Consider the following 14,362-nt stretch of genomic DNA (forward strand, 5'->3'; position numbering starts at 1 on the left):
ATAGTATGCCTGGAAAGGTGGAGGGTCAGTGGAAGAGAGGAAGACCCTCAACAAGATGGGTTGATACAGGGGCTGCAGCAGTGACAATGAGTATATCAGAGATTATAAGGGTGGCACAGGATCAGACAGGGCTCAAAACTGCTGTTCACAGGGTTGCTATGAGTCGTATTTGATGGCGCTAAATAGTACAACAATAGCTCCAAAATATTAGTCATCAAGTCGGCTCCAAAATCATGGTGGTTTTATATATTACAAAAAAATAACACCACGTGATCCTATGCCACCCATTTGATGTGTTAGAGCCCGTTGTTGCAGTCGTTGTGTTATCAGGCTCTTTCATGAAAGGTTTCTTCATTTTCACAGACCTTCAACTTTACCAACATGATGTCACATCCTAAGAGATTAGTTTTCAAGTCTGGTCCTAAGCGTCAAAGCACTGAAAGCAAAACAATCTCACAGTTATTTAATCCATATTCTTTTCTGGAAGAGACAATTTTTCCCCCTTGGTACTAAATTCTGAAAGGTGTTATATTAAAATTGGTTCTTATTCAAGGTGCTAACATCAACACTGGTAACTGCATTCAGGTCTGTCCTCAAATGGCATCTCCTCTCAGAATTCGCCTCTAGTTGCCATTTGTAAAACGGCACCCATTGCTCGGAAGTGAAGGAAATACAATCTCTGATTCTCATCTGTAGCTGTACCTGCTTTCTCTTGGTTACATTATAAGATTATACCCTTAATTTCTGTTAATAATGGGCATGAGTGACATCACATAAAGAATCTCTCTGCATCTTCTGAAAAACTGCTATTAACAACGTTGCCAATTATTGATTCAACAATACTGAGTGCCCACCTGGAGCAGGACATTATTTTAGTAATGGATATTCAGCTCGTGGAATCTTTATTCTTATAGACAAAGCAAATAGTATATCTTTTTGTTGTTATGTGCTGTCAAGTCAACTATGACTCATAGCAACCCTGTGCACAATAGCTCTGAACTCTGTAACAGGTACTAAGGACAAAAAAATAAAGCAAGGAAATGGATATTGTGCGCTGCATTCGATGGCTGGTTCGGGAAGTCCCCTCATTTACCTGTCTCTGTTTTCATTGTATGCCTTTTTTTATCTGACGACATCACCTTTTCCTTAGCAACAGAACACAGAATAAACATTACAGCACCAAAAACTTTTCACCAAGCTGGCCAAGAGTGGTAGGAAAATGTTCTGCTACTCTTCTCCAGGGGCTTTTGCCAAAATTTTTCATGTCAAAAATAACAGGGCACACAAAGTTATTGCAATAGGAGATCTAATCTGAACGTCAGCCACTGAATTCACACACTGTCCCTGAAACCCCTTACAGCTTGCCAGGATAACTACCATGTAAGAGAGAAGTACATTAACCATCCCCTCAATCCATATTAACTTAGTGAATGAGATCCTTGGTAACCACACCAGGAAGGAGGCTGTGGTGGTTAGAGGCCTGGTCTCAAAATCAGGCTGCCTAAGTCTATATCCTAATCCCAAGACTTCTTTCAAAGGAAAATTCTTTAACATCTTCTAAATTGATTTTACTCTCTTATATCTCACAGGGATGATATAAGAATTAAACAACTTAAGGTATGTCTAGCACTTAAAATGGGTCTGGGATATAACATCCAATAAATGCTTATTAATATTAAAAGGCGCATTGCCATGGGAAAGTTTGCTGTTAGGGACCTCTCCAAAGTTCTGAAGAGAAATGGTGTCTCTCTGGAGACTAAGGTGTGTCTGATACAGGCCATGGTCTTTGCAATCACTTGTTATGCACCAAAGAGTTGTACAATGACTAAGGAAGATAGAAGGAGAATTGATGCCTTTGAGCCGTGGTGCTGGAGAAGAGTGCTGAGGGTACCATGGACTGCTAGGAAAACAAACAGATTCATCCTGGAGAGGGTTAAAGTGGGAAGCTCCTTGGAGGCAAGGATTCTTAGGCTTCATCTGAGACACTTTGGTCATGTTGTAAGGAGAGACTGGTCCTTGTAGAGGGACATCATGCATGGTAGGGTGGAGGGACAGTGCAGGAAGGGAAGACTCTCTATGAGTGGATTGATTCAGTGACTGGAGTAATCAGGGTGGGTGTGTCAGAGACAATGAGATTGGCACAAGACAGAGCAGGGTTTAGGGCTGTTGTACATAGTGTCGCTATGAGTCGCAAGCGACTCGATGGCACATGACAACAACAACAATAGGTTCTGTGTTGAACTACTAACTAGAAGGTTAGCAATTCAAATCCATTAGCTGATCCGTAGGAGGAAGAGGAGGCAATCTGCTCCTGTCCTCCTGTAAACCCTCAGAAACCCAGTGAGGATGGCCCTGAGTTGGAATTTACTCTGTAGCTCTGAAAGTGTGTATATTTTGTATTATTTAATGCCAATCTTCAAATGAGTCAGGAACAGGCATGAAAAACTGAGACCGTAATTTAAACTGGTGAGTATATCAATCATCAATATTTATTGAGTGCTACTATTATGCCCAAGGTCTCCCACTCAATAAGCAGTGGTAACAAGGCAAATGGATTTTCCCTTTTCCTGATAATTCACTCCATCCCCTCACTTATTTGTTTGCATAACATTTGCTTAGCTGTGAGGAATTCACAGAAAGTGATGAAATGATAATGTGCTCAGCTAGAGCAAGGAATGGGCACAAAATACACAGAAATGGCTAACTAGTAGAGAAGGAAAAGATGCTTCAGTTAATCGGCCCAATCACAGCAGGCCTGGCCTGAGAGATGAATGAGATATGGTTGTTCCAGGGATGGCTGGTCATGAGACATTGCCCTACACTCTGGGAGGGACGGTCATAAATTCGCCAGGAGCTCTCAAAAGCAAAGATAGACTGAGAGCAAGATGTCCTGAATAAATTATCTGCTAAAACATCATAAATTCAGACAATGTTTTGGAGGTAAATTTTTATGTGATGGTTCCATGCTTTATAAATATTTTAGAAATCTGCTAATATTTTCATGGGAAGAAACTTCATTTTGATACCTGCACACTGAAGAGTTTTTCCATTGGTTTGGTAAGCATGTCAGTCAGGGTTATGTCAGAAGCCACCAACTATATCAGGAAATTGAAAATAAAGAAAGTTACCTACATGAGGTTGTTCACTGAGTAACAAGAAGTGCAAAAACAGAACTCCACGATATTGGAAGTATCAACTGCAGAAAGAGACTCACACCCATTAGCCTGAGAGAATATAGAATAAGAAGTACTAAAACTTAGAAGTTAGCTGAGAGACTAGGGCCTGGACCTCTGATGAAAGGCCACTGGCCAGGCTTGGTATCTCCTGAGGACACAATGTGGATGGTTTTGAAAAGGTGGAAAATTTTCAGACGAGGGTCAGCTCTTGCTCCAGAAATGTGAAGTTTCATTGGCAGAATGATGCTAATAAGAACAAGAAAAATACAAAGCATCACAAAGAATCCGACTGGAAGGAAACATACCTGCCTCCTTCAACCTTGAAGCTGTTTTAGAAAAAAATTCCCTTTAAAAGAGCCTAGCATAAAACCAAGTATAAGTTTTGCATTAGAATGATCAAGTGTTCTGGGATTCCCATTCTTCTCAGAGTCAGCCATAGTTTGTTATGATCTACACAGTCAAATGCCTTTGCATAGTCAATGAAACACAGATAGACATTCCTCTGGTATTCCCTGCTTTCAGCTAAGATCCATGTAACATCAGCTACAATATCTCTAGTACCACGACCCCTTCTAAACCCAGCCTGGACTTCTGGTAGTTCTCTGTTGATGTGCTGTTCCAGTCGTTTTTGGATAATCTTCAGTAAAATCTTGCTTGCATGTGAAATCAGTGAGATTGTTCTGTAGTTTCCACATTCTGTTGGGTCACCTTTCTTTGGGATAGGAAAAAATATCGATCTCTTCCAGTCAGTTGGCCAAGTGGTCATTCTCCAGATTTCTTGGCACAATTTGGTAAGCATGTCCATGGCAGCATCTGTTAACTCAAATATGTCAATTGGTATACCATCTATTCCTGGAGCCTTATTTTTTTGCCATTTCCTTCAAAGCAGCCTGAACTTCTTCTTTCATCACCATAGGCTCTTGCTCATATGTTGTTTCGTGAAATTCTTCTGTGTCTTCCAATTCCTTTCGATACAGTGACTCAGTATATTCTTTCCATCTTCTTTTAATACTTCCTGCATCATTTAACATTCTGCCAAAAGCATCCTTGATTATAGCAACTCTAGGTTTGAATTTGTTCTTCAGTTCCTTGAGCTTAAGATATGCTGAGCGAGTTCAGCACTTTTGATTTTCTGACTCCAACTCCTTGGACATTTCATTGTAATATTTTGCTTTGTCATCCCATGCTGCCTTTTGAAATCTTCTATTCAACTCTTTAGTATTTTGAATTCTTCCCTGTGCTTTGGCTTCTCTGCGCTCCAGTGCAATTTTCAGAGTATCTTCTAACATTCATTTTGGCATTGCCATGGGAAAGTCTGCTGTTAGGGACCTCTCCAAAGTACTGAAGAGCAATGGTGTCTCTCTGGAGACTAAGGTGCGTCTGATACAGGCCATGGTCTTTGCAATCACTCGTTAGGCACCAGAGAGTTGGACAATGACCAAGGAGGATAGAAGGAGAATTGATGCCTTTGAGCTGTGGTGCTGGAGAAGAGTATTGAGAATACCATGGACTGCTAGGAAAACAAACAGATTTGTCCTGGAAAGGTTAAACCAGGTGGCTCCTTGGAGGCAAGGATTCTGAGGCTCCGTCTAACATACTTTGGACATGTTGTGAGGAGAGACTGGTCCTTGGAGAGAGACATCATGCTTGGCAGGGTGGAGGGACAGCACAGGAGAGGAAGGCCCTCTATGAGGTGGATTGACTCAGTGACTGGGGTAATCGGGATGGGAGTGTCAGAGGCAGTGTGATTGGCACAGGACAGAGTGGAGTTTAGGGCTGTTGTACATAGCGATGAGTCGCAAGTGACTCGACGGCACATAACAATAACAACAACAACAGCATAAAACCGCTAGAAATACAGAAATACAAAGATATATACAAATTTGACAAGGAGTGAAATAAGACATCATTCTTCATCTTCAGTCTGAAAGGAAAGACAGACATACAGAACATTCAGTTAGTTTATGTGAGACCAGAAGACTGCAGAGCTCTAAAGGCAGCACTGAATTAGAAGTCATTCTTAAGAGACTAGATAGAAAACGTCTTCCTTGATAACTCTCAAGCTGAAGCTTTGATGGCCACACAGACAGCTTCACCGAGAGAACATTTTATCGTGGAAGAAGAGTCTGAACAAAAACGTGTCGTGTTGTTCTTGTTGTTGTGTACTGTTAAGTTGGAACATACTCATAGCTGACCTTCCAGTTGGTTTTCAGAGGCAGTAAACAGCACGGGAGGAGATTGCTCGTCTTTCTCCCACAGAGCAGCTGGTGAATTAAAAATGTGTACCTCTGCGTTGGCAGCACAATTCTTTACCACTAAGCCAGGAGAGCAGGAAAAATTGAGATACACTCAGAGAATATGAAAATGATTTGATGTGGCTGGGCACAGAGGCCTAAGAAACAGGATTAGTTTGATGGACTTTTTAGAGTTCAAACCACAACCTTGCTTGCTAAAACTGAGAAGGACCTGAAGCATTTACTGCAGAGGGTCAAGGACTGCAGTCTTCAAATATAGACTGAAGCTTACTGTCAAGAAAACAAAGATTCTCACCACTGGGCCAATTAGCAGTACCATGATAGAAGAAGACGAAACTAAAATTGTTAACATTTTCAGCTTGCATGGCTCCACAATCAACACTCTTGGCATTAGGAAATCAAAAGGCAAATTGCATTAGATAAATACGCTGTGAGGAACTTCTCTATAGTGCTGAAGAGTAACGATGTCAGCCTAAAGACTAAGGTGTACCAGAGCCAGGCCCTACTCTGCAATTATTTGCGTCAGAGTGAGGTGAAAACAAATTGTGCCTTGGAAACAATGATTTTGAAGTGCAGTCTGACATACTTTGGGCATGTTGTCTAGAAGGATCAGTCCTTGGAGAAGGACATCATACTTGGAAGGGTGGAGGGACAATGCAGGAGAGGACGACCCAGAATGAGATGGATTGACATAATAACTGGGGCTATAGGGGCAAGTGTGGCAGAGGTAGTGAGACTGGCTCAAGACAGAAGGATTGAGAGCTATTACACATAGGGTTATTACCAGCCACAGGTGACTCAATGGCACATAACAACAACAGAAGCACAAGCCACCAGATCAGGAAAAAAGTGGAATACATTCAGAAAACATGAAAATTATTTGACATGGCTAGGCTGAGGGGCATACAAAACAGAATACGGTAAGAAGTAAGGTTGATGTACTCTTTAGAGTTCAACCCATAAAGACATTTTTATGACTATTCAGTGGTTCACACTCTACTTCAAAAGCAGGAAAGATCCAAATAAGGGCTAGTGGGAAAGAGATAGAATGATAAAGGCAGAAGAATTATTGCATTTTCATTGTGATGCTGGGTAAAAACTACTTAAGAAGTACAGCCAGAAGTCTTAGAAGCAAGGATGGTGAGACTGTATCTTGATTACTTTTCCGTTGTCATCAAGAAGATCAATCACTAGGAAAAGACATTATATTTGATCAAGTAGAAGGTCAACAGAAAGTGGAAACCTTCCACGAGGTAGATTGACATGGCAACAGCAGTGGACTTACATACATTTCATTCTGTCATATGTAGGGTCAACCAGGAGTTGGAGCCAACTCTATAGTAACTAACAACAAAAGCAGAATGGTCTTTTTAAAGGACTGACTCATCATTGAGGATGGGTAAGAGGAAAGCAAAGGAGCTCAGAAAGTAGACTATTCTCATATTCCAGTTGAACAATGGTAGTAGGCAGTAGCAATAGAAATGGGGCTGGGGAGAAAGACTGCAGAAAGGCTAAAGGGGTAGAAAAAAGAGGGAGTGTGGTCCAGAGCTGCACTGCAATTCTGAAAGTATGCAGTTCAAATCCACCAGTTGCTCTTAAGGAGAAGGAGGAACAATCTTTCCCATGCAATTAAATTGCCTCTGAAAACCCACTAGAGGGTCAACTCTGGGTCAGTTCTGACTTGAAGGTACTCAATGACAACAATTAAAAAAAAGATATCTGGAGTGACACCAGGGCATCTGGCTTGGGTCGCTGGATAGATAGTCACGTCATATTTTTTTTTAAAGACAACAGTCTTGTGGAGAGACATAAGGAAGAATGAAAAAGGGTAAGATGACTATTTTAACTTTGAGCACATTGCTTGAACACTTCAAATAATAAGAATGTTATTGCTTCAAGGCAGTTGAAAAGATACTGAACTTGTCTTTAATAAGACTCTTCAGAGCAGATGACCTCAAGCACTCCCTTCATTAAGAGTTGTTGCTCACTATAAAGGAAACCATTCAGCAATTCCAGGAAAAAACCTCTGGGATATTTGACACTTACAGAAGATGTCATCATCATTTCCCATATCATCATTTTTTCCTTTCTGTCTGCATGATGATGTTGAAGCCTGAGCTGGCAACACGGCAGATGACAACAAAGTAGAGGGTCAGCTGGCAAAGCATGTACATGGGTGGGTCCTGGTAACTGATGATTAATTATCTAATGAAATTCCTGAGTAGAATCGCCCCCGAAAGCCAGAAAATTATTTTCTAATGGTTTCCTATTGTGCCTGGAGTGAATTTAGATCTCAGGTGATCATCTGCCTCTTCCCCCCTTTAGTTTTTGAAAATAACTTGTATTACCTTTTAGGATTTGGAAGCAGGAGTGGCATCCACTTCCTAAACAACTTGCCTACAGAAACTCTATGAACTTTGATAAATGTCAATAGTTGTAGAGGGGCTTCAGGCCTTTTGTTCACAGGGTTGCTATGAGTCATGCTTGACTCAAAGGCAATCAACAACAACAGCAGTAGCTACTATGAAGACCCTCGTGGGCTGGATTACCACGACTACCACAATGGGCTTGAGCATGAAGAAGATGGTGCAGAGCAGGGCAAGGTTGAGATCTGTTCATAAACTCACTGAGTCCTAGTCAGCTTGCAGGGGCCTAATAACAGCAACAATAGCTACTAATAATTAAAGCTATAGTTTTCCATTTTAAATATTTTGAAGTGCAGTAGCAAGTATATTCAAAAGTAGCAAGTGTATATCAGCACTACAATATAATTGTTCTCTTTAAGGATTTTTAGAATTTTATCTTATTTTCTTCAAATAGTTTCTTTGTCACTTGAAACAAAATTGTAGAATTTACTTTTCAGCCATTCAGGGATTCTGTGGTATCTCAGGAAGAAGAGGTACGAATCCATCTGTCCTTCCCCCCCTTCTGATTTTTTTTTCACACACATATTGACTTGTGCAAACAATCAGCACTGTTCTCTATAAAAGTCAGTTCAAATTCATGTTTTATTCCCCAGCTACCCAATCTCACTTGATCCTCTGAGATCCTGTAGCATCAGGACTGGAACTCTCGTATCCCTTAGATATCAATACTGTGCATCATATTTTATCTTTCTACATGTATAGTCTGTTTCCTTAAAGAGAGTGCAAGCCCCAGGAGGGCAGAGGTCTTTCATTCATCTCTCTGTATACTTGGTACTCATAGTAACAGGTTCATAATAGATTACTTCAATGGGAGTCTTGACCTATGTTCTCCTGGGGTGCGCTATAGAGGTCAACATGTATTTATTAATCGCTGGCCTCTTTTTTCTTTTCTGTTTTCCTTTAAATAAAATACTCTGGTGCCTTGCTTATAGCTCTAGAGGATCTTGCCATAGTGTAAAAGGCACTGAATAAACGATTTCCTTTATTTAATCACACTGCTCATCTCATTTATTCTATTTTATAGGTGAACCACTATTTCTAATTTACACCATATTTATTAACTATCTCTATCCTAGAAACACACCACACACACTTAGAGGCTATGCATAGTATTGATAAATGAGATACTCTACTGCTCTCAGAAGGAAATGAACCACCAGAAAGTTAATATATTTAGTCCATTAAAAAACCAACAATAAAACCTCTATTTCCCTACACACAATATACCTTGAAAATTAGTGTATTCACTTGATGACCTCGTTTATCATCCAGAACTAAGCCCTGTTTGACTTCTGAAAATTTTTCAGAAACATTATCATAAGACTTCTCGATGTCATTCACTGGCAACTTATTTACCAACCTGCACACAAGTCAAGGAAATAAAGACCAAAGGAATTATTCCTTCCAGAGCAGGCTATCTCTTCTTCCTTCTATCTATCTAGTTTTGGGATATTTATCAAGTAATTTATATTTGCAGATTTTTCAAGTATTTTGGCAAGGTTGTTAGTTTATGATACACATTTTGGGAAAGGAAAGGTAGTTAATTACGGTATTATTGTTAAGTGCTATCTAGTCAAGTACCATAGCGACCCTGTAAACCACAGGTCTGAATGCTGTCGTATCCTGTGCCATCCTCACCTTCTCAGATACACTTGAGCACATCGCTGCAGTCAGCGTTTCAATCCATCTTAATGAGACTCTTCCTTTCTTTCGCTGGTCCTCTACCCTTCTAAGCATGATCTCCTTTTCCAAGGAACAGCCTCTCCTAGCAATATGTCCAAAGTATGAGAGGTGAAGCTTGGACACATGATAGTTCCCTAGAAGAGTCGGCATCACACATGAACTCTAATACAACAGTGTTGATGTTTTCAAGAGGCATTGAGTCTGTTTGAATTCACAGAACCTCATTCACTGAGAGTCTTCTTTTTTTCCTTGTAAGTAGTTTCTTCAATCTAAAAAAAAAAAAAAAAGAAGAAGAAGAATAAGAATACTAACTTCAGTTTCTTAAGAACTGTTGCTGTTGTTGTTATGTGCCGTCAAGTCTCTTGCGACTCATAGCAACCCTATGTACAATAGCCCTAAACTCTGCTCTGTCCTTTGCCAATCACACTATTTTCGACACTCCTATCGCGATTACCCCTGTCAGCGAATCAATCTGCCTTAGAGGGGGCCTTCCCCTCCTATGCTGTCCCTCCACCCACCCAAGCATGATGTCCTTCTCCAAGGACCAGTCCTTCCTTACAACAGATCCAAAGTATGTCAGACGAAGCATCAGGATCCTTGCCTCCAAGAGCCACCCGGTTTAACCCTGTCCAGGATGAATCTGTTTGTTTTCTTAGCAGTCCATGATACCCTCAATACTCTTCTCCAGCACCATAGCTCAAAGGCATCAATTCTCCTTCTATCCTCCTTAGTCATTGTCCAACTCTGACACATAACAAGTGATTGTAAATACCATGGCCTGTATCAGAGGCACATTAGTTTCCAGAGAGACACCATTGCTCTTCAGTACTTTGGAGAGGTCCCTAACAGCAGACTTTCCCACTGCAGTATGTCTTTTAATTTTCTGGCTGCTGGTGTCAAGAGTGTTGACTGTGGAGCCAAGCAAACTAAAGCTGTGAACAACCTTAATCTCTTCACCATCCATCCTGATGCTGCCAATTGGTCCAGTGGTAAGAATCTTTGTCTTCTTGACATTGAGCCTCAGTCCATACTGAAGGCTGTAGTCCTTGACCCTCTGCAGCAAGTACTTCAGGTCCTCCTCAGTTTCAGCAAACAGGGTTGTGTCACCTGCATAATGCAGATTGTTGATAGATCTTCCACCAATCCTGACACCACATTTCTCCTCATAGAGCTCAGTCTCTCAGATAATCTGTTCTGCACACAGGTTGAAAAGGTATGGAGACAGGACACATCCCTGGCATACGCCCTTCCCAATTGTGAACCATGCAGTGTTTCCTTGCTCTGTTCTGACAACTGCCTCTTGGTCCAAGTATAGGTTTCACATTAGCATGATCAAGTGTTCTGGGATTCCTATTCTTCTCAGAGTCAGCCACAGTTTGTTATGATCAACACAGTCAAATGCCTTTGCATAATCAATGAAACACAGATAGACATTCCTCTGGTATTCCCTGCTTTCAGCTAAGATCCAACTAATATTAGCTAAAATATCCCTAGTACCCTTATAAACCCAGCCTGGACTTCTGGAAGTTCTCTGCTAATGTGCTGTTCCAGTTGTTTTTGGATAATCTTGAGTAGAATCTTGCTTGCATTGGAATAATTTTAAAGAATGTTGTTATTGTTGTTATTATGTTCCGTCGAGTCGTTTGCGACTCATAGCAACCCTATGTACAACAGCCCTAAACCGTGCTCTATTCTGTGCCAATCTCATTGCCTCTGACACACCCATCCCGAGTAGCCCAGTCACTGAATCAATCCACCTCATAGAGGGTCTTCCCCTCCTGTGCTGTCCCTCCACTCTGCCCAGCATGATGTCCCTCTCCAAAGACCTGTCTCTCCTTACAACATGTCCAAAGTATGTCAGGCAAAGCCCCAGAATCCTTGCCTCCAAGGAGAAGCCTGGTTTAACCCTCTCCATGATGAATCTGTTTTCTTGGCAGTCCATGGTACATTCAATACTCCTCTCCAGCACCACAGCTCAAAGGCATCAATTCTCCTTCTATCCTCCCTAGTCATTGTCCAACTCTCTGATGCATAACAAGTAATTGCAAAAACCATGGCCTTTATCAGGCGCACCTTTTCTGACCACTATTCCTATAATGACTAGGGATGATAGAAGGAGAATTGATGCGTTTGAGTTGTGGTGTTGGAGAAGAGTATTGAATATATCATGTACTGCTAAGAGAAAGAACAGGTTCATCCTAGAGAGGGTTAAACCAGGCTGCTCCCTGCAGGCAAAGATTGTGAAGCGTTATCTGAAATACTTTGGATATGTTGCTAGGAGGGACCAGTCCTTGGAGAAGAACGTCATGCTTGGAAGAGTGTGGAGACAGTGCAGGAGGGGAAGAGTCTCAATGAGATGGATTGGTTCAGTGTTGGGTAGTGTAGGGTATTGGAAGTTGTTGTGTCAGAGACAGTGAGATTGGCACAGGATAGAGCAGGGTTTAGGACTGTTGTACATAGGATCGCTATGAGTCGCAGGCAACTTGACGGCACATAACAACAACATTCCTATCTCTGTAGGTATTTTATTTATGATCATAGTGGATGAATGTAAGAAAATATTGCGTTGATATCATTAGTTGTTTGTTATTCAGCCAATTTTCATCTCATAGCAACCCCATAGGACGAAGTAGAATTGCACTGTAAGATTTTCTAGGCTGAATCTTCACGGGAAGAGATTGCAAGGTCTTTTTCCTTCAGAGCTGCTGGACGGGTTTGAACAGTCATTTCTGTGGTGAACATTGAAGTGCTTAACTTTTGTGTCACCAGGTTCCTTAGGGAAAATACACCCCATTTAATTGAGCATTTTAAAAATTCTTCCTTACTTCTTCTGCTAATGAATATACGGTATGTTACCTTTTCTTTGAGCCTTGATTGTTAGCAAAAATATATGTCGGATGAAATGGTAATTTTACTCTCCATTCAATATTTTAATTAAGAATCTTCTGTATGTCAAGTGATGTACTAAGAGATTATTCTCAAATATAGAATGAAATTTGAGCCAATTAGTTATAATACCTGCTGAATGCACCAACATTGTCATCAACCTGTAGTTGTATATTGATGAGGCCAAATTTGTTAAGTCTGGGGATTTTGTGGACGTTAGAGGACACTAACCCAGTGGCTGAATTCTATCTTCGGGGATCCATTTTTTTTCTCCATCTCTGCATTCTCTTTCCTTTCCATGCAGTCAATTTCAGCTTAAGATTGTCCTCCTTCGTGATGTCAATGTCACTGCAGAAATTTTAAGCATCCCATATAGGGAGCACATCATATAGAAGAAAAGAGTATTTTTCTTTCAAATATTTTCATAAAGGTCACATGACTTTCTGGACCCATGAACTGTGGCTAGTGGCTGTGCTGACTAACTTAAGCAAATAAGAGTCCATTCCTGGAGCTGGAGGTGATATTAGCTTCTCCTGAAGTATGTTGTTGTTAGGTACTATTGAGTCAACTACAACTCATACTAACTCTATGAACCATAGATTTGAACCTTGCCCTATCATGTGCCATCCTCATAATCTCTGATAAACTTGGGGCCATTATTACAGTCACTGTGTCAACCTATTCCATTGAGGACATCCACAACAAAACCTCTGAATCACTTAGGACATATGGGAGGATAAATTACTAGAGAAGGACATTGTGTCTAGGAGAGTAGAAGGCTAAAGAGTGTTAGGAAGACCCTCAGTGAAATGGATTGGCAAAGTAAACACAACAGACTTAAACATACTGGAAATTATGAGGATGGTACAAGACTAGGCAATGTTTTATATTATTGTATGTAAGGTTACAATGAGTCAGAATGACATCACTGACATTTCTATGTAAATCTTTCTAAGTAATCAACAAGCTAGATGTTTCTAGAATCCGTTGATTCTTGCTTATATTCTGTTGCTTTGAGTCAGTCCTTGTCACATCATGCTTTGAGAATTTCCAGGCTGAATTTACTAAATCCTCCTCTCCATTAACTTTGTAGTAGATTATTTAGGCATTGTTCACACGTCTTTCCTATACTGTTACCTACATACATATCATTTTTACTTCCTCTGTGTTGACATGCTTTAGGCTTTAATGTATGTTCAAATATTCTCTCTGTTAGATTTCTCTTTCCCACTGACAGAATTATTATCTCATTTCTTTTTTCTTTAGCTAGTTTTCCCCAGCCATTTGTCAAATTCTGTCTATCCTGTAGTGCTATTTAAACATATACTTTCATCCCTATTAGTACACCTAAATGAAATGAAGATAATAAAGTTATGTGACAGAATTACATTTTAAATTTGTCTTAGAGTTGAATGTAAACTTACTTGTGTTTGTACTTCAGATATGGATACGATATGGTATGTTCCCACCATTTCATTACCTTTGCAGTTAGAATTTGAAAAGCTCTGGCTCAAAACTGTCTTTGGAATGTTTTCCAAATAAAAAAAAATCCCAAATGCCTGAATCTTGTATTCAAGGGCTTGAATCAAAGCCACAAAATCTCACAGTGAAACCAAGTCATATAAGAATCAAGTGCAACTTGAGATAATTAAACTACCATGTTATCTATACAACCATTAGTATTTTAAATGCTTATCTAACTATCAAGATTAGAATCTTGGGGAGCTCCAGTGGCACAATTGATTTGCATGCAGCACTTACACAGAAGCTTCTTTCTTGGAATCTTAGATTGCTCTAGGGCTTATGAATCAGATGTGAAATCTCCCTGAAAATTATGGAGCAGAGTATGAACATGTACGGCCAAGCACAATCAATAAGAGTGCATCTAAATTCCAAAATCAATCTCCATAATAGTCTATGTGTTTCCTACTGCCAA

Source organism: Elephantulus edwardii, unplaced genomic scaffold (genome assembly GCF_000299155.1).
Source record: "Elephantulus edwardii isolate Elephantulus edwardi_28Jun2011 unplaced genomic scaffold, EleEdw1.0 scaffold00061, whole genome shotgun sequence".
In the NCBI taxonomy this organism is placed as follows: Eukaryota; Metazoa; Chordata; class Mammalia; order Macroscelidea; family Macroscelididae; genus Elephantulus; species Elephantulus edwardii.